Source organism: Prionailurus bengalensis, chromosome C1, assembly GCF_016509475.1.
Source record: "Prionailurus bengalensis isolate Pbe53 chromosome C1, Fcat_Pben_1.1_paternal_pri, whole genome shotgun sequence".
NCBI lineage: Eukaryota > Metazoa > Chordata > Mammalia > Carnivora > Felidae > Prionailurus > Prionailurus bengalensis.
In genome coordinates, this window is record NC_057345.1 from 16,486,504 (window position 1) to 16,514,251 (window position 27,748).

At 43.8% G+C, this 27,748-nt stretch overlaps 1 protein-coding gene across 1 annotated transcript in view; it reads left to right on the top strand.

The window, feature by feature from the left end:
* Positions 1 to 12,112: 12,112 nt before the first annotated feature.
* ZBTB40 (zinc finger and BTB domain containing 40) overlaps positions 12,113 to 27,748 on the top strand; it is a 78,169-nt gene continuing 62,533 nt past the window's right edge. Inside the window, exon 1 of the mRNA XM_043574048.1 lies at positions 12,113 to 12,276. The gene's annotated coding sequence lies outside the window, so the exon portion shown is untranslated. The remainder of the gene's footprint in view (positions 12,277 to 27,748) is intronic.

A 27,748-nucleotide genomic window follows, 5' to 3' on the forward strand; every position in this document is an offset into this window, starting at 1 on the left:
GTTCCTTGTCAGCGATTAGCTCAGATGTGAGTATATGATGCAGTGAGGCAGAAAAGTACAGTTCACCCTTGACCAACACGGGTCTGAACCGCACGGGTCCACTTATACAAGGAGTCTTTGCAATACAGTGCTGTAAATGTACTCTTCCTTAGGATTTTCCTAATGATACTTTCTTTTCTACAGCTTACTTTTTTGTATAATTCATAAATATACAAAATATGTGCTAATTGACTGTTTATGTTATCAGCAAGGCTTCCCATCAACAGTGGGCTATTAGTAGTTACAATCCAGGGGGTTCAAAGTTATACACAGATTTCTTTTTTTTTTTTTTAATTTTTTTTTAATTTTTTTTTCTTTTTTTCTTTTTTTTTTTCTTTTTCAATGTTTATTTATTTTTGGGACAGAGAGAGACAGAGCATGAACGGGGGAGGGGCAGAGAGAGAGGGAGACACAGCATCAGAAACAGGCTCCAGGCTCCGAGCCATCAGCCCAGAGCCTGACGCGGGGCTCGAACTCACGGACCGCGAGATGGTGACCTGGCTGAAGTCGGACGCTTAACCGACTGCGCCACCCAGGCGCCCCTATACACAGATTTCTAACTGCACAGGGCTGGCATCCCTAACACCCGCCTTGTCCAAGGGTTCACCGGATAGGTAGAGGATGAGGGGCTTTGGGGAAAGATATCTTTCTCCGAGAAATGGGAAGCCTGGAGCTGATGAGCTCTCTTGTGTCTAGGAGGGGAGCTGGTCTGTGGATGAGTCTGCTGCACTGAGGATGGAAAAGTAGGATGAAAAGAAGCTTGGCTTTGATGTCTTGATGAAGGTACTGTTCTTCCAGTTCTGGTGCTTTCCTTTCTGGCTTCTATCATGTGGCGGCTTCCTTATTAGCAGGCACTTCTCTGTCAAAGGTATGCCGGAAACCCAGCGGCAAGTACATACCAGTATCCCGTGGGCTACAGCTATACCCTCTCCAATGAGGTGCAAATTTAATTTTGGGGGGGGAGGGTGAGGGGCTCTTCCAAGTTTGTTTCTCCCTGAGTACATTCCTCAGCTGAGAGCTGGCAGCAACTCCCCACACCTCTGCTCATGTGGTAGCCACTAGTCCAGTGTGGCGACTTAGGTTTAAACACAAATTAATTAGGGGCTCCTGGGTGGTTCAGTCGGTTAAGCGTCCAACTTTGGCTCAGGTCATGATCTCGCAGTTCTTGGGTCTGAGCCCCGTGTCAGGCTCTGTCCTGACAGCTCAGAGCCCGGAGCCTGCCTCAGATTCTGCGTCTCCCTCTCTCTGCCCCTCCCCTGCTCATACGCTCTCTCTTTCTCAAAAATAAATCAACGTGAAAAACAAATTTTTAACATTAATTAAAATAAAATCGAATTAAAAACCCCGTTCCTCAATCACAGTAGCTACATTTCAAGAGTTTAATAGCCACATGTGGCTAATGACTACCACGCTGGGCAGTACAGACAGAACCCACCCAGTATTTCAGACCATTCTGTCGGACTCACGGCTTCAGAGGTCTCTCTATCCCTTTGAGGACTTAATCTCCTTTATCAGTTAATAATTCTTGACATCATATTAGTTAATATTATATGAGTTACATGACTAGCTAATAATTCTTTTTTTTTATTTTTTTAATGTTTTATTTATTTTTGAGACAGAGAGAGACAGAGCATGAACAGGGGAGGGGCAGAGAGAGAGGGAAACACAGAATCCGAAGCAGGCTCCAGGCTCTGAGCTGTCAGCACAGAGCCCGATGCGGGGCTCGAACTCACGAACCGTAAGATCATGACCTGAGCCGAAGTCAGACGCTTTAACCGACTGAGCCACCCAGGCGCCCCTAATAATTCTTTATCTTAAAGTTTCTCTGTTCAGATTTCCCTGGTTTCTGTCTCCCTATTGGCCCCTAACTGATACACACTCCGTTTTTCGTATGTATCTTTTCAATGTTTCTATGCAAATATAAACAAATACAAATATAGATTCTCATCTACACACACACACACTCATTTACACAAAAATAACAAGCCATATATCCAGGGCAGAGGTCTGACAAACCACTGCAGCAGGCCAAATCCAGCCAAATCTGGCCACACCTGTTTAGTTATATATGTCTGAACGCTTTCCTGCTACAATGACAGGTTAGCAAGTTGAGTAGATGCAACACAGATTACATGGCCCGAAAAGCCGAAACCACTTAGCGTCTGGCCCTTTACAAAAAAACGCTTGTTGATTGCTGTTCTGTATCTTGCTTTTTCATTTTAGCAATATATTTGGAGTTCTTTCCTTACAAGAATTCTAGAGCTTCCTCACTTTCTTTTTTAAGCTGCATAGTATTCCATTGAATAAATGCATCACAATATACTTAGGCCATTTTGTTTTTGGTTTAAATTCCATTTTCTTCCTATTTCATGAACTATTTCAGTAAGTAACCTTGTATATGTGCCATTTTGTACGCAGGCAGGTGCATATATAAAATGAATACCCAGAAGTGAAATTATTGGGTCAAAGGGAAAATGCATTTTAAAATTGCGAGAAGTATTGTTAATCTACATAGGAACTGTACTAATTTATATTCCAACCTGCAGTGTATGAGAGTGTCTGTTTACTATCACATGGTCACATTTCCAGAATTTTTTCCAATTTTATGTGTTAAAAAAAAGATACTCCAAGGGAGTTTTAATTTGCACTGCTCATATTATGAATGGGTTGAACATCTTTTCGTGTATTTATAGGCTGTCTGTGTGTCTTCTTGTGTGTGTGTGATGTGTCTTTTCACATCTTTGCCCATTTTTCTAAGACTTTGGAGAGAGTTTTGTTCTTGTTCCTATGAATTTCTAGAAGCTCTTCACGTATTAGGGAAATTAATCCTTTGTAGTATGAGTTGCAAATATATTTTCCCAGGATGTCATCTTTTTTTTAAGTTCATTTATTTACTTTGAAAGAAAAAGAGAAGGTGGGGGGGAACATGAACAAGGGAGGGGCAGAGAAGATCTGCACTGGGCTCCATGCTGACAGCAGTCTGCCCAAAGTGGGGCTCAAACTTACAAACCACGAGATCATGACCTAAGCCAAAGTCGGACACTTAACCAACTGAGCCACCCAGATGCCCTTCCCAGGATGTCATTTATATTTAGACTTTGTTCGTGATCCTTAAATGTGGTTAATCGATCAGTCTTTGTTCGTGATTTTTAAATGTGGTTAAGTTGATCAGTCTTTTCTTATTTGGTTTTTGGATTTTGAGTCAATTAAAAAGAATTTTACCACCTCACAGTTTTAAAGAAATTTGTCCACTTCTTTCTAGGACTTTAATGTGTACAATTTTTTAGCTTCAAATCTTTGATCTATTTTTAGTTACCCTAGCATAAGATGTGAGATATAGATAAAACATCTTTTTCAAATGATTACCCAATTATCCCCACACCATTAATTATAAAATTTACCTTTTCTCTTACACTTTTAGCATATGCTAAATTCCTCTATGTGATTTTGGTCTGTTCCTGGACTTGTTAATTTGTTCTATTGGTTTTGTTTGTCTATTTGTGTGCCCACTATTTTAATTGCCGACACTTTTTAAAAAAATTTTTTTTAAATGTTTATTTATTTTTGAGACAATGCAAGAGACAGAGTGCAAGCAGCGGAGGGGCAGACAGAGGGAGACGCAGAATCTGAAGCGGGCTCCAGGCTCCGAGCTGTCAGCCCAGAGCCCGACGCGGGGCTCGAACTCACGAACCACGAGATCATGACCTGAGCTGAAGTCGGACGCTTAACTAAATGAGCCACTCAGGCCCCCCAATTGCTGAAACTTTAGAATGTAGTTTAATATCTGGTAGAGCTGGTTCTCCATATTCTTTGTTGTCTATTTTTCCACTTAAACGTTATAATCAGCTTCTTGGCAGGAAAAAACCCAAACAACCAAAAAACAACCCAAAGCCCTATTGGTGTGTTTTGCTGAGAATCAACATTTTTACCATGTTTAGTCTTCTTGCTATTTAGGAAATGGTCTGTCTTTCTGCTCAAGTTTTCTGTTGTGTCCTTCACTAATGTTTTAAGTTTATACATTGGTATTTTTATCTTTTGTTGCTATTGTAAATACACTCTTTTCTTCCATTACCTCTTATAACTGGGTTCTGTGTAAAGTTTACACATTAATGCATCAGTCATGGTTCTCCAGAGAAAAAGAACCAATAGCATAGAGATCAAGATAGGGATAGGAATATATAAGAGGAGATTTATTTGGGGAATTGGCTTTCACAATTACAGAGGCTGAGATATGCCATGATATACCATCTGCAAACTGAGGAACCAGGAAGTCTAGTGGTATAATTCAGTCCACGGCCAAAGTCCTGAGAACTGAAGCCAATGGTAGAATTCCCAGTCCAAGGCAGAGGGCCTTTGTCTTCTAGTTGGTTTCTGCATGTTTGTTTCACACATCATCAGCTTACTTACTTTACCACCTTCTCCTCCCTCTCCCTTCCCCCATCCTCTCTAGCTTTCCCTCCCTTCTCTCATTCTTTTTCTTAGAATAGGTTATTCAGGTGATTCTTTGGGGGTTTCCAGATCTATAATCCTATTATCTCTCTTTTCTCTTATCCAATTGTGTTGAGTCATACATCCAAAGTAATCTTAAAAAAAATAATAATAATGGTGATGGTAGCCATCCTTGTTGTTCCTAACTTTTAGCAGAATGCCCCAGGGTTCCCCCCTTTAAGTAGTTGCACTGTGTTAACAGTTTTCCTTTTATTTTTTTTTTAATTTTTTTTTAACGTTTATTTATTTTTGAGACAGAGACAGAGCATGAACGGGGGAGGGGCAGAGAGAGAGGGAGACACAGAATCGGAAACAGGCTCCAGGCTCTGAGCCATCAGCCCAGAGCCTGACGCGGGGCTCGAACTCATGGACCGCGAGATCGTGACCTGGCTGAAGTCGGACGCTTAACTGACTGAGACACCCAGGCGCCCCAACGGTTTTCCTTTTAAAAAGAAAAATTGATAAATTGGATTTCATCAAAATCCAAAGCTTTTGCTCCTTGATTGACACCATCAAAAAAAAAAAAAAAATGAAAAGGGAAGCCAGGACTGAAATATTCCCAATACCTATATCTGATAAAGAACTTATATCCTTGTATCCAAAATATATAGAGAATTTCTATAACTCAATAATAATTTAAAAAAACAATATGCAAAAGGAAATGAAAATGAAAACCAAAAGCAAATACCCACTTCACAGGCATTACAATGACTACATTTAAAATAACTGACAATTGGGGCGCCTGGGTGGCGCAGTCGGTTAAGCGTCCGACTTCAGCCAGGTCACGATCTCGCAGTCCGTGAGTTCGAGCCTCGCGTCAGGCTCTGGGCTGATGGCTCGGAGCCTGGAGCCTGTTTCCGATTCTGTGTCTCCCTCTCTCTCTGCCCCTCCCCCGTTCATGCTCTGTGTCTCTTTGTCCCAAAAATAAATAAACGTTGAAAAAAAATATATTAAAATAACTGACAATAGATGACGAGGAGGTGGATTAATTGGAACTCTCAGCATTGATGTTGGGAACACAGATGTTATAGCCACTTTGGGGAACTCTTTGGTCCCTTCTTATAAAGATAAATAGTTACTATATAATCTGGCCATTCCATTCCTAGGTGTTTGCCTAGGACAAACAAAAACACACACCTACAGAGACTTGTAGACAAATATTCACAGCAGCATTATTCATAATACCCTAAAGCTGGAAACACCCAAGTTAATAGGTGAATGACTACACAAATGGTGGTCTATCAAAACCAAAGGGCCCAGCAATTAAAAGGAATAAAGTATTGATAAACTCAGCAACATGGATGAAGCTCACCTAAGTTATGCTGAGTGAAAGAAGTGAGGCACAAGATACTACATACTATGTAATCTGATTATTTGACATTCTAGAACAGACAAGAGTCGCCTATACTGACAGCGAGTTAGATCGGTGGTTGCTGGGGGGCTGCGGCAGGGCAGCTGAACAGGGAAGGGACACAAGGGAACAGTGCACTTTTTCAGGTGATGGAAATGTCTTAAGACTCTGGTTTCTAGTCTGGCACGAAAGAAACTTGGAAATAGCTACTCTGTCCTAACAAATAAAAAGCTGAATAAGTTGAAAAATCAACAATTCTTTTTAGATTCATCAGAGAAGTGAGGTCACAGGGAAAACTGCTGCCCCCCCAAGTTGAGAGACAGACAGGTGGACACAGAGAATCCCAACCCACCCGAGCAGAAACCCAGGAACAGAAACCTTGGCGGGAACCAGCGTAGGGACAGGGAAACCTGAACTATAGTTGACAAAAAGCCAGAGGCTCAGTGTGGACAAGTCTAATTAAGAGTTAAAAACTCCAGAGGGACCGGTCATGGGGGGAGGTTAGTCATATTCGTTTTTGTTACTTTACCTCCTGGAGCTCTACTAGTGAATATGAGAGAAAAGTCCCTTGGTGCTTTTGTCAGGGGGAAAGGAAATACCCCACTCCAACCCACTCTAGATGTCCCATACCACTGATATCTAAGGGATCAAACTGATTCCAGAGTTTATATGGAAAGGCAAAAGACCCAGATTAGACAACCCAATTGTGAAGGAGGAGGACTGACACTACTCAACTAACGATGGAATATTATTCAGTGATAAAAAGAAATGAGCTATCCAGTCATGGAAAGACATGGTGAAAACTTCAATGCATATTACCAAATAAAAGAAGCCAATCTGAAAAGGCCACATACTGTATGATTCCCATTACATGACATCCTGGAAAAGACAAAACTATGGAGATAGTCCAAAAGTGAATTGTCAGTGGTCAGACGGGGGAGGATGAATATGTGGAGCACAGAGGATCTTTAGAGCAGTGAAATTCTCCTGTATGATATGATAATGGTGGATACATGCCCTTCTACATTTGGCCAAACCCCCAGAATCCACAACACCAAGAGTGAACGGTCATGTAAACTGTGGACTTCAGGGGATAATGATGTGTCAATGTCGGTCCATCAACCGTAACAAATGTATCACTCTGGTGGGGATGCTGGTGGTAGAGAGGAGGCTATGCACTGTGTATAGGCCGGGGAATATTGGACATCTGTGTACTTACCTCTCATTTTTGCTATGAATCTAAAACTGCCCTAAAAAAATAAAAAATGTCCTATATCTTGATATAGTGGTGGTTACACAGGTGTATATATTTGCCCAAACTCTGCTTTAATTGAGTACATTTTCTTTAATGTAAAATGTTCTTAATAACGTTGACATGAAAAACTAGGCTGGCTTGCATGTGCAGAGTGAAGTAAAGGCTGGAGGATGAGGACATCACAATAGGTGAGAGGTAAAGGTTGACTGGATTTTGTCCGTGGAAATGGAGAGTATATATTTAGAGGTAAAATCAATAAGACTGGGGGACTGATTGAGCGTGAGCAACAGAAGTGTCAGGGACAACCTCCATGTGTCTGACCCGCAAGTGGGCAGAGAATGGTGGGTGGGTTGTCCTCTCTGAGCTAAGGAGCTGAAGAGGAGAGGCAGACTTGGCTGGAAAATCATAGCTTCTGTGGATGGCCTATCTCCATGGAGATGTCAATTTCATTTCATCATCCTGAATGCAAGAGTGCCTTTTGTTTGGGGGGAAACCAAGGCAAGGGATTCATTCACAGTGTCAGATGTTGGTGGGGCCAGACCCACAGAAGGGCCCCAGATTCCATTGGCCGGGGCAGCCCCTTTGCAGCGAGAAAGTCTCCCTCCTCCACGTCTTCTGTCATGTCGGATGGATGAGCAGGCGGCTGACCTTTCTGAGTCATTCGGTAAATTCCAACAGCTTTCTCATCTGAGACTAGCTGGTCTCCACTGGGCAAGATCTGAAGACCAAGCTTCATTTGGATTTGAGAAAAGGGGAGTGAATTTGAACACTTAAAAAGCCAGGGAAAAAGAAAGCCAAAGCCCAGATACCTACCCTAACAAATAAAAAGCGTATGCCGAGCATCTAGCAAATTTCACTTCTACAAATACCGCCACCGCCTTAGGGAACAGCAGAGACATTTGACCGGGCAGCAGCTGTGTAGAGGGTGCTATTTAAAGACTCAGCTTTTGCAGCCCAAGGACTCTGGGTTTAGGATTTGATTAGGAGGCGGAGAGAAGAGAGCAAAGACTGAGGAAAAGAACCAGATTTGGGGAAAAACATCACCGGGTGGTTGGCTGCTGCTGTGAACCCTGAGTATGTTAAATGAGTTCCTTTTAATAAAATTATGTCTCTCCACCTCTCTCTGAGTAAATTAAATGTGTTAATTCATGGAAAGTGTTTGGAACAGTGTCCAGTCCATAGTGCATACTGGAGGGAAGCTCATCATTATCATTATTACCCCTCCATCTACCCACCTACATATATATGCCAGAGATGGAGAAATGCTCAGCTATAATGATACGTTATTGTTAAGTGCTAGGATTTAGAGTGATTCTGTTTTTAAATCTCTTCTCCATTTTTTTTCCCCCCGTAATCCTTGAACTCTTTATAACAGACACATATATTTCATAAAACCCTCAAGTCATTCTGAGGGGAAAAAGTGAAGATTCTAGAGTCAGACTTCCTAGGTTTAACCCCCAACTCCATTGCCTAGGAGCTGCGTCACCGTCACTGAACCAGTTTTTATTTTATTTTAATTAATTAGTTAATTAATTTAAGAGAGAAAGAGAGCATGAGGGGGGAGAGATGAAGAGGGGCAGAGGGAGAGAGACCATCTTAAGCAGGTTCCACTCTCAGTGCAGAGCCCAACACAAGGCTCCTTCCCACGACCCTGAGATCATGACCTGAGCCGAAGTTAAGAGTCGGACGCTCAACCAGGCCAGCCACCCAGGCACACCTGAATCTGTTTTCTCTTGAATAATAATAGTAATAGTAATAATAATAATAATAATAATAATAATAAAGGTAATAATATCACTTACCTCTGCCAGGGGTTAGGAGAATTAAATGAGATATCTAGGTAGAGCTTGGCATTGTACCTGGCAGAGAATGAGAGTGAGGCTATTAGCAGTAGAAGTGGTGAAGGCTGTACTATTTCTTATGGCAGTGACCGTGTTCCATTGACCTCAATGTCCTTGGCATGTGGTAGCCGTTCCAGAAACAGCCGGTAGTTTAGCTGGAGCCACCTCAGGCAGAGCCTGGGAACATTCTCTGTCAAGGTAGAAGAAAGGGGGGAAAAGTTTTCAAGTACCTTCCTCCTTTAGGTTCAAGGATTGGTCCTTCTGGCAACTGGGAAGCACAAGTTATTTCTTCCAAATCCTTGAGGCTCTCTGGAGAGATGAGGTCCTTAGAGGTTCCCGACATTGTTTTCTTCTTCTCCCATGTGCTGGGCCAGCTATAGGCAAGAAGTTCCCCTGAAAATTTCCAATAATGCAAAACCTCAAGTGAACAATTACGGAGAAAACTGTAGCCATGACTGTGTGTGAGGGTGCTGGGGGAGGGTATTCTTTGACATCCTAAAACAATCCTTCAGAGGCAAAAGAGTCCTTCCCATATTTTATAAACACTCTACAATAAACATGCATTCCTTTCATTTTTTAAAAATGTCCATTTATTTTGAGAGAGAGAGGGTGGGGGAAGGGCAGAGAGACAGGGAGAGAGAGAGAGAGAGAGAGAGAGAGAGAGAGAGAGAGAGAGAATCTCAAGCAGTCTCTACACTCAGTGCAGAGCCCGACACAGGGCTTGATCTCATGAACCGTGAGACCACAAACTGCGACGAGATCAAGAGTTGGACACTTAACCAACTTAGCCACCCTGGCACCCCAACATGCATTCCTTTTAAAATAAGAAATCCAGGGGCGCCTGGGTGGCACAGTCGGTTAAGCGTCCGACTTCAGCCAGGTCACGATCTCGCGGTCCGTGAGTTTGAGCCCCGCGTCGGGCTCTGGGCTGATGGCTCAGAGCCTGGAGCCTGTTTCCGATTCTGTGTCTCCCTCTCTCTCTGCCCCTCCCCCGTTCATGCTCTGTCTCTCTCTATCCCAAAAATAAATAAACGTTGAAAAAAAAAATTTTTTTTTTAAATAAGAAATCCAAAGTTAAGGAATCCTATTCTTTGTAACCATGGTCCCAGGATTCATGTACCTGATAGGCACATTTCTCATGTTTTCTCCTAGTGCCTGTAGGATGCAGAGTGTTGTTAAGTGGACCAATGAGGACAGCCTACTGTTTGAGATGTTTGAACCTCAAGCCATTCACATTTACAAACAGCACATTGCCAATAATGTTGTTTTTGTGTTTTTTTTTTTTATTAAAAGAAATCCATTTTGGGGTGCCTGAGTGGCTCAATTGGTTGAGCGTCCAACTTTGGGTCAGGTCATGATAGTGCGGTTTGTGGGTTCAAGGCCCCCACTGAGCTCTGTGCTGACAGCTCAGAGCCTGGAGCCTGCTTCGAATTCTGGGTCTCTCTCTCTGCCCCTCCTCTGCTCGCTCTCTCTCTCTCTCTCTCTCTCTCTCTCTCAAAATAAACAAATAAACATTTTTTAAAAATCCATTAATTTGGGGCACCTGGGTGGCTCAGTCGGTTAAGCCTCCGTCTTCAGCTCAGGTCATGATCTCGCGGTCTGTGAGTTCGAGCCCCGCGTCGGGCTCTGTGCTGACAGCTCAGAGCCTGGAGCCTGCTTCGGATTCTGTGTCTCCCTCTCTCTCTGACCCTCCCCCGTTCATGCTCTGTCTCTCTCTGTCTTAAAAATAAGTAAACGTTAAAAAAAATAAAAAATCCATTAATTTGGGAAATATATTTTGAGCACCTACTACGTGCCAAGTACCATTCTAGGTAGTTGTGGTTTGTTTGCTAAATGTGGCAACCCTGTGTATTGGGGGCTCCCGTTAAGGGACAAGGCAGAGGTGGTGGAAATGAGTGATTAGGGGGCACAACAGCTGTGGTGCGGCTCTAGTGACTACAAGAGTGACTGGATGTCAGCTATAGTAAATCTGACCCTGAACGTGACAGTGACATGAGAGTATAATAGTGAAAGTGACTAATCGGGCAGTAACAAGGACAGCTGTGTACCCAGTAGGGGCCTGCTGAATATTGGCTTGACTATGGGGCAGTGAAAGTAGCTGAGTGACAATGACAGTGAAAACAACCGAAAGGGTGACAGCTGGGCACAGAGTCCAATTGCTATACTGTACAGAACTGTTTGAAGTTTGTAGTCCTTGACAGTGGTCGCCTGTGGTCGGACAGTGACAGTAAACAATAATGAACCCAACGACAGCAACAATGCAAGTGACAGTTCTGCCCAGCAGATTGAATTTGTGATTAAAAACGGTGATGGAGTGGGAGTCAGCCTGACAGTGTCAGCTCTCAGAACGACCGAATATTGACACTGTGGATGTAACAGCTGTAACCACAGAGGGAACTCGGCATTGTACTGAGACTGCTGGATTTGGGTGGCATGACTGGCAGTGACAGAAAAATTGGCTGCGCGTCAGTGACGGAGTGACAGTGTGAGGTTCAGTGGGCCAGCACTGATGTGACTTAATTTGTCTGATACTGTCTGGATCTGACTTAATCTCTTTGGCTGTATGAGGGTGGCAACAGGAGCTCCAACGTGGAACGCTCACTGTGCAACAAAGCGTGTGAAAGAAACTGAGCAGAAGAAAAGCTATGACCACCCCCCCCCCCACAACACGCACCCTAAATTCCTGAGCGGGAGGAGGGAAAGGCGGGATCAAAACGCCTTCCGGGCACCTCGATTGGCTGATACGACCCTGGTAGCCTATCACGTCCGAGCGGTGCCAAGACTCTCCACCTATGAGGATGCGTCTGGGGACGCGGCTCAGGTCACGTCTCTGCCTTGCACGTGAACATGTTTTGGAAAAATGTAGAGAAACCGTTTTGTGTCTACTTCTGTGCCATTCTGGAAACAAGATCCCCACTCTAGTACTGCCCAAGCGAGAGTCCGTGGAACCCCATCAAAACTTTCATAAGAGAGTGTGGGGAGGGGAGGGAGTGGCTAAGGTCATAGGTCAGAGAACAGGCTAACAACCGGTTAGCCCCCGCGCCCTAGCATTGGTGGAGGGCGCGCTCGACGCAGGCCCCGCCCCCCGAGGCCCGCCCCCGACACGTGACCACGGCGCGCGGGGCAGGCCGGGCCGCCCCCTCGCCGCTCTACTCCTTACGCGCCGGCCTCAAAATGGCCGCCTTCTGGCGTCTCTGCCGCTGTTGAATGGAGAAAGCTTTATTGTTCCCTTCGGGCAGGAGTGTTCGTGTCCTCTATGGCGCTGTCAATAAAGAACGGCAGTTTGAATCGGTGCTGAACAGGTAACCATAGAAACGGGGCTGGGACTCAGCGTGGAGACCCCTTTAGCTGTTGAGGCCCGAGAGGCGCCCCAAATGAGGGGCGCGCTGAGACCCTTCGGCGTGGCGAACTCCGTGGGGCTCTGCCAAGTCGCAGCCGCCTCCTCTTGCCCCGGACGCGGACCCCCTGGGGAGGCTCCCACCCCGAGCGCAGGCTCGGCTGTAAGTCTCCGGTGGGGAGAGGCCGCGGGGCCCTGTCGGGGTGCACCCGGCTTGGCCCCCGCCTGGGGCCTGCCCTCGCTCGTCACCGCCTGCTCCTCGGCGCGATCCGAGGCCTCCTCGCTGCTGCTTCTCGAGTCTCTCCCCCCTCCTGCCAAGTCTGCGCCAGGCTTCGGCAAACTCCGGCCTGGGGCCAAATCCCCGGTCCCCCACCCCACCCCACCCCACCCCGTTTTGGTCTGTGGGGAACTAACAGTGGTTTTTACATTTTTAAATGCTTGGGAGGGAAAAAAGAAGACTTTCTTGTAATTTACGAAATGTATATGAAATCAGATTTCAGTGTCCCCAAGTGAAATTTTGTTGGAACATAGCCATGTTCATTGTTTTATATCATCTGTGGCTCGTTTCTTGCTACGAGGGCTACGTTGAGTTGTTGCGACAGACATGGCATGGCTTTGAGGGCATGGCCCACAAGGCCAAAAATACCTAAGGTCCGGCCCTTCCCAGAAGTGTGCCAGCCCCTGCCCTAGACACAAGTAGACGGGTCAGCGTTGTCCGGCGATTCTTCTGATCGTTTCTCACGGAAAGGGAAACTCGACTTAAACTACCCCATGCACCTAAAGCTCTAGACTTATTGATCTGATCTGTTAATCAATGTGGGAATTGTTTCCCACTGTTTTTCGTAACAGTACCATCCACCAGCGCCTACAATAAGGTGCTTCGTTTCTATTCATACCCAGCGGTTTTTTGCTAACAACATTTCCTAAGTAAGTATCCATGTTTCCGCTTAAGACGGGAATACCAGATTCTGAGGTTAAGCTTCCTAAGGGTGTACTAGATTATAGGTCTGGCAGATGGAGCTCATTCCAGGGAGCCCTCTGCTTTGTGACCCGCCTCATACTGCTGGAACTTCTTTGAAGGCTCAACCTGGGGCTCTTTGGTTCTTCCCTGAAATCCTATTCCAAATCTTTGTATGGCTTATGGAGATCTAATTACAACCTCGAAGGGAAGTTTTTCTTAGCGAAATCATCAAATTTATACCACACCCTACTTTCTAATTTAGATGCATTTCTTTCATGGCAGTAGTTCCCAAACTTAGCTGTTCATCCCTAGTCGAACTAACAAACGATTTCAGAACACCCCTTGCCTGCACGTATGCATTCGTGAATCTTTCAGTGTTTTTTTAGCACCTACTATGTACTAAGGATGATTCAAATCCCTGGAAGAAAAGTGGTGGACAAGATCAACAAGCTCTTTGCCCTTTCACAGGATTTAAATTCAGCAAGGGTCTTGGACAGATGGTATACCTGTAAACAAAGCTAATTTCAAATACAGCTGTCATAGCATCATAATAAAGACACTAGTTCGTATATATTAAATGATTTCTGCAAAGCACTGTGTGCTCTATTTACATGGAATATCATTCGGCTCTCTCACCAACACTGTGACGAAGGTAGTATTAATAATCCTGTTGTAAAGATGAGAAAATTGAGATTCAGAGCAATGTCCAGGGTTACATAGTTAATGTACGAGGGAGCTGGGTTCTGAACCTCAACTGATCACACCAGTCTGTATTATTCCGTCTGTTAAATTACCTTTTCTTGGGAGGCTCTCCAGGGCAGGACCACACCTTACCTATTTTTGTATCAGCTGCTAGCCAGTGCCCACAGCCTGTAGTCTGGTAGGTATTAAATAAACAATTCAGGCCATTTGTTGATCAAATATTTGAGTGCCTGCTATGTACCAGACCCCACTGTGCTGGGCCGTATGATTACCGTGAGCAAGATGGACCTAACGCCTCGTGTCTAAGGCAAATAGTGGCAACTGTGATAAAGGTGATAAAACAGTGCTGACCCAGAGGACCCCTCTTACCGGCCTGGCCCAGCAAGGCACTTGAGAAAGGTAGTTTAAACCGAACCTGTTTGAGTGACGAGAATCCAGTCCAGGCAAGAAGGGAGAAGGGAGAGAACTGGGAAGGAAGAACTTTTTAGTAGGATCAGAGATTGTGAGGTGGCAAGAATGTGGGGTGTTGGAAGGATTGAAACAAGTGAGTAGTGGTGCCGTGATTCGGTCCCGTGCTCTGAGTCACTGGCCCTCAAGCCAGCTTTACTGCTGGGAGAGCTGCGTGCCGTGGGCCGGTTACAGATGGTCTAGTATGTGAAATGCGGATAGTGGTACCTCCTGAAAAGGGTTGTTGTGTGGATTAAATAAGAAAAAGTGTAATAACAGGTTTGCTGTTTCCTTTTTGTTGTTGTTACACATGTTGCTGAATTCCAATCAGAGAAAACCAAATTGGGCCCCAAATGGAAATGTATTTAAAGTGCTAAATAATAACAAAAGTCTAGGATTATGTTACCAACAAAGCTGAGGGTGTGTGTGTATGCTTCTATCTTTGGGGACGACAGGAACAGCTCTTATTTTTTCTCATTGTGCTTGTTGAGAGAGGAACTCCTCCAAACGAGTTTTAAATTTTTTTCAACCAAATTATACAACTATCTATTCAGAGTTCTTTTCATTATTTTAGTGTGTTCCTCCATTGAAGGCATGTGCATTTTCTTAAGGCAGTGTAAGAAAATTACAGGTTTCTTCTAGTTGGTGGTCATTTCAAAGTTTGTTTGCAAATGATTTTTGGTTTCCTCTGAAAGTTTTCAAAATAATGTTGCATACTTTAAGCAGGGCGTTGGACGCTTTAAAGCGAGTAACAGACTTTTTGAATTGGTAAAAATAGGAAGGTATTTGGGGTCATGAACGTGAAAAATTGCAGAGGCAGTGAGAAATCAAGCAGACCGTGTAAGAGGATCGGCAGTGTCAGGTTTTGCTTTAAACTGCGTCTAGTAACCCGATTGCACGTGTCCTTAGAAGGTGTAGTCCAGCCCGGCAAATGGAGCAAGGAACAGGAGGGAGAGTGGCATGTTAATGCAATGTTAAACAATAAGCCCAGCATTAAGTTGCTATTTTAGGTTTGGGTGGGACCTGCACATTTAAAGTGTTGCCGCTTTACTCTGTTATTTGGGTCTGTTGGGTTCCAGTAAAGAGAAGGTGGTAACACTAGTTTTGAAGGATAATATAAAACTGCAGGGAGAGCGAGGGCATACCAATTTGTTTTTCAATCTATTTTATTTCAGTTCAAAGCCTCATTGCAGACGGGCAGCGCAGGGAAACGAGCCACGCTTTGGCAATACTCAGCTGCTTTTGGAGATTGAAGAAGACTGAGTACAACCAAAGTGTGGCTGTTTTTGTGGACTGTCTGTCTGCAAAGAAGCTCTGAACTGAAATAAAATAGATTGGAAAACAAATTGGTATGCCCTGTTGCCTCATACTGAGTGTTTACATTACCCTTCTGGAACACTGCCTGTACCAGCACCCTGGAGGAAGGCAGTGACCCCTCAGACGCTTTCAACTCTTCAAGCGAGTGAGCTCTTTGATTTTCACAAGGAAATTGAATTGGAATTTATGGTTTTCTGGATCTCCAATAGGCTGCCTCCGAAAGCCATCATCCCGATAATGTGAAAAAAGCAAGCTGTAACCACGTAGAGGAAAGAATTAAATATTAAGGGCATTTAAATTCGGAGATGAGATTGTCACTGTCTTGAAGTCCTGCAGAGGGTGTGGTGTGTCGATTGCAGAGACCTTTGCGGTTTTGAGACGTCTGCAGCCCTCAAGGGAGAGAAGGGTAAGGAAAGAACGCCGGCTTTCCTTGTATTTCCCTGATGTTGTTATTTAACTCCAAATCCTCAAATTCATGACACCCAGGTTTTTCCTGTCCTTAGATGAAGTACATACATTCTAGCTGATCCCAGATTGTTAAACTGGGGTCAGTGGTTGAGCTGCGGGGGATTCACGAATCCTTTGAATTTGCCTGCAGATTTGTCTGTCGTTTTTGTGGGGAGTGAGCCCATTCTTTAATCAGGTCTCAGAGGGATCCTTGACCCTCGAAAGGTGCAGAGCCAACAATGAAACGTCACATGTAATAAAAACCAGTGAACCAAAGTGGTGATGAATCCCACCTGAAACCAGTTACTTCTTACTGCCGTGTGGTCTTGACTTCAGTTTTGAAAGTATCTTTCCAGGCCTCGTTTCTTCTCTAAAGTGGCCAAGCAGAGTTGGGTGTTCCTGTCTCATAGGGATATTTACCCAGTGAGGTACTTGGAAATGCCTCAGAGATCATCGTCCTTATTTTATAGGACACTGTTGAAATGGCAGTGCGTTGTCTTGGCAACCTTGGTAGCCGTTGCCCTGCTGGTTTCCTCTGACCCGTGAAAGGAACAGTGGTAGGGGCCTAATAACTCGGGCTCTAGGAATCCACTTCTTGCTAATGGACGAGGTTCCTCAGGACCACAGGAAAGTAAGGTTAGGAGAGAGAGGAAGAGGAGAGGGATTCACGGAGGCAGAGACCGAGGAGCCAAGGAGGAGGGAGGCTGCCCCTGTATCTGTCCTGGCAGCCCTGTGTATCTATGGAGGGAAAGAAAGAGCTCTTTTTGAAGCCAAACTTCTCTTTCTTATCTAAACTAAGACCTGAAAAAGTCATTCGTTGGTGTAGTTTCTGGTTTTATTTATTAGTACTCAAATGGAAAGAAAAGGAAGGAACTGTTTTAAGTCATTTTCTTAGGACATTTTGTAAACGTGGGACCTCAGTAGAAAACTGCCGTGGGCCAGTTTGTTTGGTCCATATAGTGTTTAACAGCGAGTTCCTTACATTTAAAGAGACTTTGTGTCTTTCCGGTCCCTGGAGGTATTTGTGTGAGTGACCTCTGTTATCCGCCTGAGAGTCTGATTCTGGGACTCTAGATGGTTTACGAACTTAGTTTTTATGAAGGAAAGGGCCCAAGAAGGAAGAGGAGATTAGAAACAAAGGATTACTAGCTTTTAAACCTCCAGATATTGGTTACGTGACATTTTTTTAAAATATAAAAACAAAGCGAGGGGCACCTGGGTGGCTCAGCCGGTTAAGCATTTGACTTCAGCTCAGGTCATGGTCTCACGGTTCCTGAGTTCTAGCCCCGCGTCAGGCTCTGTGCTGACACCTCAGAGCCTGGAGCCTGGTTCAGATTCTGTGTCTCCCTATTCCCTGCCCCCCCCCCCACCCCCCATGCAGTCTGTCTCTCTCCCTCAAAAGTAAACATTAAAAGAAAAAACAAAGTGAACGGTATGTGGTTCTATTTCTGATTTTGAGAAAATACTGCAAGAGGTTATCTGACCTGCTTGTTAGATCTGTTTCTCAGCTTTCTAACACTGCAGCCTGGTTATTGGATCTTCCTTCTTAACTCCTTGTCCCCACCAGCTCTGAAGGATGATGTCAGGGGCTCTGGCAGCAGTGAACTTGCCATTTTTCTTCCACCTGGTACTTACCTTCAGTTCCAAGTCTCTTCGGATGGCACCACAAAGTTGCAAAAGGCAGAAACCTGGGAGTCCCGCATATTTTTCCCCTTCCGTCAGCCTCCCACCCTCCTTCCACTCCCTACCTGCAGTTAGCACGTATTTATTTAGGCTACACGGCTACTGATGTCCCCTTTCTCTTTTGGTTTAAAGCTACTGTAATCTCTTGTCCTGGATGACTACAGCAGCCTCCTAGCTGTCCAGCTGGCTTCTTCCTTTGTTCCTCTCTAATCCATTTTGTATACTGATGCCAGTGATCTTTAGGAAGCACAGATCACATGTTACTCTGTTACCCCCTTCCTTAAAAGTCGAAGTGGCTTGCTTGCCCTCAGGGTAAATGCAGTTAGTGGCTTGGCCTGTGCTGCCCTCAAGCTCTGGTTGGGTGTGTTCAAATCTCACTTTACTCTCTTCCCTTCCCTCTCACCTTCTACTTGGGCACTAGCCAGTAACACTCAAATGGGCCACGGAACTTTATCGTTCCCTGGACAAGTGGGTCACACTCTGGGGCTTTGAAGGCTGCTGGATTTTCCTGGCCATGTTACTAACCAGCCCAGTAGCCGTGCCACTAACTGCACTGATCATTAGATCACTGAATGTTGTGTGAGTTTTCTGTTGGTTCCCTTGTCCTTAGACTATCTGCTACTTCAAATGTGTTGTCAGATTCTGCCCTGAGGCCAGTTGATGTATTTATTTCTCTGTGTGCTTATGCCACCAATTTGATAAGCTTTATCAACAGGCTCATTTGGTTTAAACTTTAAGAATTGCTTTTAAAAATCTAATTTTGTTTTTTAACTGTGTAAACCATTTATGTGGGTTCAAAATCAAAACTATGTTCATTCACGGTTTTTTTTTTTTCTTTTTTTCAACGTTTTTGTTTTGTTTTGTTTTGTTTTTATTTATTTTTGGGACAGAGAGAGACAGAGCATGAACGGGGGAGGGGCAGAGAGAGAGGGAGACACAGAATCGGAAACAGGCTCCAGGCTCCGAGCCATCAGCCCAGAGCCCGACGCGGGGCTCGAACTCACGGACCGCGAGATCGTGACCTGGCTGAAGTCGGACGCTTAACCGACTGCGCCACCCAGGCGCCCCACAGGTTTTTTTTAATAAAAATTTTTTATATATATTTATTTATTTTTCAGAGACAGAGTGAGACAAAGTGAGAGTGGGGGGGGGGCAGAGAGAGAGGGAGACGCAGGATTGGAAACAGGCTCCAGGCTCCGAGCTGTCAGCACAGAGTCCATCGCGGGGCTTGAACCCACGGACCGCGAGATCATGACCTGAGCCGAAGTCGGACACCCAACCGACTGAGCCACCCAGGCGCCCCTCACAGAAGTTTTTATTTGATGCCTGATCCCTCTTCTCTGTTTCTCTGGAGTCTTGCTACCAAAGTTCTGGGGGAGTTTTGCCCATCTGTTAGGTAAGAAATGTTTCACTATAGTTTAAATTTGTTTTCTCCTTTAATGAGATACAGGGTATCTGCCCAAAGTCTGTGCCATAAGTTGCAAAAATATTTTTTTCAATTTGTCATATGCCTAACTTTGCATATGTTGTTTTATTGCTGTACAAAGGTTTTTCATCTTTATATAGTTATATTTATGGGTCTTACAGTGTATTGCTTTAGAATTTGAGTCCCAGGAAGTTTGCCCTGCTTTTAATTTATGGGGAATTTGTTAATGTTTTCTTCCAGTGTATGTATGGTTTCACCCCCTCCCCCCCCCCCCCTTTTTTTAAACACATCTAAGGCTCCTATTCATTTGGAATTTATCTTGACATTTAGTTTGGTTTGAGGAAGGATCCAATTTTATCTTTTCCCCATTAGCCAGCCAGGTATTCCAACACTACTTATGAAAAGTTCTTATCCTTTCTCCATTGGTTTGAGATCTTGTTTTTACTGGATACTAAGTTCTTGTATACATTTGGGTTTCTTAACTGGATTTTCTGTTACGTTCCATTGGTTTGATCGCCAATTCATATGCCGTTACGAAACCATCTTAATTTTAGAGGCTTTATAATTTGTTTTAACATCTAGAAGGGCCAGTTTTTTCATATCGCTCTTTTTTAATGTTTTCCTGGCTGCTTTTGCTTGCTTATTCTGCCATATAAACTTTATAATCAGTTTGTCTAGTTTCAGGCAGCAACAACTGGATGGTGTTTCTGTTGAGATTATGTTAAATTTAGCTGAGAGAGAACTGACATCTTTATGATATTGAGTCTTCTTATCCAAGATCTTGGCCTGTCTTTCCATTTGCTCAAGGCTACTTTTGTGATTTTTCACGAGTGTGTTATGTTTTTCCCTGTGTACGTTTTGTATGTTTTCCGTTAAGTTTATTAGATTTTCTTAACTTAAGACAAAAAAATTCCTTTTAGAATCTCTCCAGAACTTCTCAGAGGAGTGTACACACCGACATACTCAAAACGTTTTATCATCTCAAACGGTTCATAGGTGTCCCCGTCATCCTGTCCTGTTACTGTCTCCTCCTTTCTTCCTCCGGTTCCCATTCTCAGTATGCAGCTCTGTGTCCTACATACAGCAGGCAGTCAATGCATATTTGTTGAGTGAATGAATAAAGCAGGAAGGGGAAGACGAAAGTGGGTGACGGAGTGAGCCTGTAAGACCGATATATGGGAAGATTGTCCTTGTATAGACATCCAGACATTCCTAGTCTACACTCTGCAGCAGTGAATTCACTGGTTCATAGTGTTTTGTTCTCCGTACCCTCATCACAGAACTTTAAAACATACCATGTTGATAATGATAGTTACCATTGAATACCACAAAGTCCCCGGCACTGGCTACGTATTTTCTGTAATTACTTCTTGTAATCCTCATAGCAACTAGGCAATAGGTATGAGTATCTCCACTGAAATATGGAAGTTTCAAACATACAAAAGTGTGAATAGCTTTATGAGCTCCTGTATAGGTGTTACCTCCCTTTTACAGTTGAGGAAACAGGTTTTGAAAGAAAGATTAAGGTGACTCAGGGTTACAAAGTTTAAAATCCGGTTTAGAACCCAGCTCTTTTTAGCTCCCTATTAAGGTTGTTTTTCAAATTTTAAACTCCCAGCTGGCCAGGGAAAAGCAGAAGCAGGGGAGACAGTCAAGAGCCACTCCATTCTAAACTCCAGCTGGTACTTTTACATGAGTCTTCCCTTCTAATTCGTGTCACAGAGATTTCCCTCACTTCTGTTTGCAAACAGTAAGTCCTCTTATCTCCCCCTCCCTCCTACTTCTCTTCATGCTCGCTCTTTCTTGCCTTCTCTTGGTCTACTTTTATTAGCGCAATTCGGTTTTACTTGATTTTAATTCTGATTTAAATTTTCTTTTATTTTGAGAGAGCGCACGTGCACGTGCACACAAGTCGGGGAGCGGCAGAGACACGGAGAGACAGAATCCCAAGCAGGCTCCACGCCATCCGTGCAGAGCCTGAGGCGGGGCTCAGACTCATGAACTGTGAGATCATGACCTGAACCGAGAACCAGAGTCGGACGCTTAACTGACTGCGCCCCCCAGGCGCCCCCAGTGTTACTTGATTTTTAAAAGCCTGCCGGTGTTTTGAGTCCCCAGCTCCCGGCATGATTTTGGGAACGGAGTAGGAACTTACAAATTTAAATCACAGTTAGACTTGCCACTCTTCATTTATCCCATGGGTTTGGTGTGGTAGCTCGTGAATGGTGCTCTGAAGCTGGCTGTCATTGGCTCTGACCGCCCTCCTACCGGCTGTGCACATAGCTGCCATTCTGCTGTCAGCTGTCCTCAGTTCCAGTCGGTTCAGACCAGAAGGAGACTTCCTAAGGTCAGAGTCCAAGGCAGCAGAATAATTGGCCCCTAGGGTTCTGGATTTTTTTTCTCAGGCAGCGAAGTGTTGAGGATAGAATCTTCCATGTCTTCCTTGGACATTTTTGAGCACATACAGTGGAATCCCATAGGCCCCTTCTCAAAGGTAGAGGCAGTAGAGGAGTTATCCTCTTTTGCATTTTTGTTGTTGTCAGCTCCTCAAGTTAACCCTTTTGTCATACTACCTGGTGGTAAATGAGAGAAAGCTAGAGATGAACAGAATTCCCACTTTGAAGACAAAAAGCTTCCAGCATTAGGAGAGGAGAATGGAGTTCATCTGTGAAGTGTGCACAGAGGTGCAGCGAAGGCTGGCCGATGTGTGTGGTCTCCTAGGACAGTGATGGGGGAGGCGGGGCTCCAGAGTCCTTGCTGCTTCTGCCACCCGACTGCTGAGGTACAAGGAAAGTAGGGTTCCAGGCTGAAAGCGGTCCGTTCTCTTACCGCTGCTGTGCATTCTGTGAGAGCAGGGTTTTGCTGAATTTCTTCTCTATGTAAGGACAAGCCTTAGTTACGGGCATTTGGCTGAGCTCAGTAAAGAGCTGCTGGACGGACAGGCGCACGCTGTCCACTGAATAAGCTGGGAAATGGGGCCTTGGAGCCCCGCTGGGGCTGCGTGGGCTCCACCTCCCCCAGCAGCACTATCACCGGCTTTGTGGCCTTGGACAGGTTGGGGCCCTTGAGTCTGTGTGTGGTGCCTCGCGTAGCACAGAACAAGTAGGCTCTAAATTATTGTTATCTCCTCTTAGTTTAAAAGCGCCTTATTCATGTACACTTAGGATGAGCACTGAGTAATATATAGAATTGTTAAATCTCTGTGTTGTACTCAGATAACAATGAGTTAACTGTCCTGGAAATGACACCGGCTTTGAAGCCAGACTGACCGACCTGGGTTTCTGTTTTACAACTTCCTTCTTATAAAAATAGTACGTATTTACTATAAAAAAAAATTGAAATGTATGGAGAAGAGGGGCGCCTGGGTGGCTCAGTTGGTTAAGCGTCCAACTCTTGATTTCGGCTCAGGTCATGATGTCAGGGTTCGTGGGATCGATCCCCTCATTGGGCTCTGGGCTGACAGGGTGGAGCCTGCATGGAATGCTCTGTCTCCCTCTCTCTGCCCCTCCTGCCTTTGCTCTATCTCAAATAAACAAACATTAAAAAAAGTATGAAGAAGAAAATAAGTCCCCCATAATGACACTACCTAGGAACCCACTGTTAGCATTTTGATATATTTTCTGTCTTTTTAAATGCAAATGTGTATATGCATGTACATATATTTTTAAATCAAATTGGAATTATACATACAGTTGCATGCTCGTTTTTTTTTTCCTTTTAGTATGTTGAGAGCATTTCCTCATGTTATTAAAAATCTTCAAGAGCCTAATTTAAAAAAATGTATTTAGATATAATTCACATACCGTATAATTTACTGTTTTAAAGTGTACAATTTAAAAGTCTGTGTAACCATCACCACTTTCTAATTCTAGAAGATTTTCATCCCTCCAAAAATAAAAAAAAATCCCAAAACTCCGTACCCATTAGCATTCTCTCCCCAACTCCCCCTCCTCCCAGCTGGCATCCACTAATCCACTGTCTGTCTCTACGAATCTGTCTAATCTGGACAGTTCCTATAAATGGAATCCTACAGTGTGTGGCCTTTTGTGCCTGGCTTCTTTCACAGAACATAATGTTTTCAAGTTTCACCCCTACTGTAACAGTATTCTGTATTCCATTCCTTTTTATGGGTGAATAATATTCCGTTGTGTGGATAGACAACATTTTGTTTGTTCATTTATCAGTCGGTGGACGTTTGGGTTTCCAGTTTGGGGCTGTTACGTATAATGTGCCAGTGAACATTGGTGTACAAGTTTTTGTGTGGATGTATGTTTTCATTTTAATCGGTTTAGATCTAGGGCTGGAATTGCTGGGTCATGTAGTATCTCTGTTTAACTTCCTGAGGAACTTGCAAACTGTTTTCCACAGTGGCTGCACCGTTTTACGTTCCCACCAGCAACGTATGAGGGTTCCAGTTTCTCTGCCTCCTCAGCAGCCCTTGTACTTTCGGTCTGTGTGTGCTTGTCTTGTTGCAGCATCCTAGTGGGTACGGGGTGGTATCGCGGCGGTTTCCATCTTCATTTCCCTAATGACAGCTGATGCTGAGTATCTTTTCGCGTGCTTATTGGCCATTTTGTATACCTTCTTTTGAGAGATGTTTATTCAAATCCTTTGCTGATTTTAATTGGCTTATTTGTCCTTTTACTGGTGAGTTGTAAGAGTTCTGGATGCTTTACTCTGATATGCTATGTTTATATATTCTGGATGCTGGACCCTTATCAGATAAGTCATTTGAGAGTATTTGTTCCCATTCTGGGGTTATCTTTTCATTTCCGTAATAGTATCCTTTGATACACAAAAGTTTTAAATTTGATCAAGTCCTATTTATTTATTTTTGGTTGCTTGTGCTATAGGTATTCTATAGACAGCCTAATTTTTCATGGCTGCATAATATTTTGTAATATGGATGTATACCCTATTTACTTAAAAACTTCGTATTGTAGGGGCACTTGGGTGGCTCAGTTGGTTGAGCATCCAACTCTTGATTTTGGTTCAGGTCATGATCCCAGGGTCGTGGGATCCAGCCCTGTGTTGGGCTCTGTGCTGAGCATGGAACCTGCTTGGGATTCATTCTCTCTCTCCCTCCTCCTCCCCCCTCCCTCCCCTCCCCCTCCCCCTCTTGTCCTCCCCCCCCCCCCGCCCTCTCTCCAAAGAAACAAAAAAAACAACACACACACACACACACACACACACACACACACTCCTCATATTATACATCTACATTTTCAGTTTTTTACTAGGGATGCTATTGTTCTGAGTTCAGTGTACATAAATATTTCATTATATCTCTGATTATTTGTGTATAGATAGATTCCTATAAGTGTCTAAAGGCATACATATTTAAAACAATCTTTTTGTCTTCTGTCATGGGCTTCTCATTCTTTTTTATTTATCTATAATTATACAACTGCCATGTAAACTTTCTGGTAAAACCATTCAGACAGGGCACATGACCACCCTTAGCACCCAGATTCTCATGTCTCTCTCCAAAGACACTTTTTAAAAAATTTACATCCAGGTTAGTTAGCATATAGTGCAATAATGATTTTAGGAGTAGAATCCAGTGATTCATCCCCGATGTATAACACCCAGTGTTCATCCCAACAAGTGTCTCCTTAATGCCCCTTGCCCATTTAGCCCATCCCCCACCCACAACCCTTCCTGCAACCCTCAGTTTGTTCTCTGTATTTAAGAGTCTCTTCTGTTTTGTCCCCCTCCCTGTCTTTATATTATTTTTGCCTCCCTTCCCTTATGTTCATCTGTTTTGTATCTTAATGATCACATGAATGAAGTCATGTGGTATTTGTCTTTCTCTGACTGACTAATTTCACTTAGCATAATACCCTCTAGTTCCATCCACGTAGTTGCAAATGGCAAGATTTCATTCTTTTTGATTGCTGGGTAATACTACATTGTGTGTGTGTATGTGTGTGTGTATACACACACATACACACACACATACACACACACAGCTTCTTTATCCATTCATCCATCAATAGACATTTGGGCTCTTTCCATACTTCGGCTATTGTTGATAGCGCTGCTGTAAACATGGGGGTGCATGTGTCCCTTCGAAACAGCATAACTGTATCCCTTGGATAAATACCAAGTAGTGCAATTGCTGGGTCGTAGGGTAGTTCTCTTCTTAATTTTCTGAGGAACCTCCATACTGTTTTCCAGAGCAAAGACATTTCTTACAGCTCTAGACGAGCAGATTACTTGTCGCATTAGTTCCCTGAAGGATTTTTACCAGTTTATACTTCCATCCGTACCATGTGGGTACCTGTCTCAGTGGTCCCTTCCTTGAGTTATTAATGCAAGTAATATGATAATAGCAGCTAACACTGAGCATCTACTGTTGACAGGAACTTTGCTAAAACACCTCAGATGCGTTGTCTCAGTTCATCTTCACAACAAAACTGTAAAGATGTTCAGGCTCACAGTGATTAAAGTGACTTGCCCAAAGTCACTGAGTAAGTGTTTAAGTTAGGCTTTGCACCAGATCAAGAGTGCATGGTCCAAAACTACTTCTTAGGGCACCTGGGTGGCTCAGTTGGTTAAGTGTCCAGCTTCTGCCCAGGTCATGATCTCATGGTTCGTGAGTTTGAGCCCCACATCGGGCCCTCTGCTGTCAGCAGAGAGCCTGCTTGGGATCTTCTGTCCCCCCGCACTCCTGCTCTCCCCCACACATGTATGCTCGCTGCTATCTCTCTCTCTCTCTCTCTCTCTCTCTCTCTCTCTCAAAAATAAACATTTAAAAATAAATGAATAAAACTAAAACTACTGCTTCTCAATTAAATATCATTGCAAAACTTTTCTAATTTGCCCCAAAATAGTATGGATGTTTTAATGTGCATTTCTTTAATTATTCAGAAGGACCAACTTTTAAAATCAACTTTTTTTTTTTTTTTAATTTTTTTTTTCAACGTTTATTTATTTTTGGGACAGAGAGAGACAGAGCATGAACGGGGGAGGGGCAGAGAGAGAGGGAGACACAGAATCGGAAACAGGCTCCAGGCTCTGAGCCATCAGCCCAGAGCCCGACGCGGGGCTCGAACTCACGGACCGCGAGATCGGGACCTGGCTGAAGTCGGACGCTTAACCGACTGCGCCACCCAGGCGCCCCTTAAAATCAACTTTTTATTTCTTTTGTAAATTGTTTTTCTTTGTCCATCTTTAAAATTTTAAATGTTAGTTTTCTTTATTGATTTGTGTGATCTTTCTATTCTAATATTAACTGTTTTTCATTTCATGTAACATATCATTTATCTTTTAGTTTTATTGATGCTGGGTTTTGGAAGTTTATGTTTTTATGTAATCACATCTGTTGGTTATTTGTGAATTTCTTCTGTTTCCTCTATGCATAAAAAGGCCTTCTCCATCATGATCTCAATTACATATTCATTAAATGTTATCTTTTAAGTATCTTAAATAGTCATGTTAGAAATGTGGTTTTTCTTTTTGTTGTTGTTAAGTCACAGATCCAACTTACAGTCTTACTGGTGACAGTGGATTGGGGAATTTGCAATCATATATTCCCTGAGACACTTTGCGGCAGTTTTCTGGCTTGAGGGTAATTATTTTCTCATTGAAAGGGATATCAGTGGTTGGTACTTAACACTCAAAGAAAAATAGTAAATGTGCTGTATGACAACACCTAGTGCTCGTGACCACCAGTCTGTGAGATACCTAGGAAGCCCTCCCCACGGAACCCCTCACCTGATGTATATATTTAGGAGTTTGGTGTTTTGGTTCAAGTATTGGCTTGAAAGCCCAGAACTCGGGTCCTGGGTTTGGCCCTGCCATTACCAGGGTACATGATTTGGCAGGTCCCTTAATTTCTGTCAGTCTTTTCATCTATGGAATGATAGACCTGGATTACATAGTCTCTGAGGATAAATTTTTTAATGTTAATTAGTTTATTTTTTGAGAGAGAGAGAGAGAGAGAGAGAGAGAAGGCACAAGCAGGAGAGGAGCAGAGAGAGAGAAAGGGAGACGCAGAATCTGAAGGAGGCTCCAGGCTCTGTGAACTGTCAAGACAGAGCCCGATGTGGGGCTCAAACCCACTGACCATGGGATCATGACCTTTGAGCTTAACTGACTGAGCCACCCAGGCACCCCTCTAAATTATCTAAGGATAATTTTAGTTGCACAATTCTCTTGATTTTTATTATCCTTCTGATCAGGAGTCATTTCACGTACATTTGGTATTGATAGATACTTTTTTAAAAAAAGTTTTAATTAGGGACGTGTGATGGAGTGGCTAGAGGAGGGCAGAGTGACAGAAGTGCAGAGTAGGGAGTAGGTGAGGGACAGAGGGAAAGGGAAGGAGTGAGGACTGAATCAGGGATAGGCCATGTCAGGTGGGTGAGCCAGATAGAAGTTAGAAGGTGGATAAGTTTGAAGTGAATTGAGAGCTTCATTGGGTGAAGCTTGTTGGAGGAGCCAGTTCCG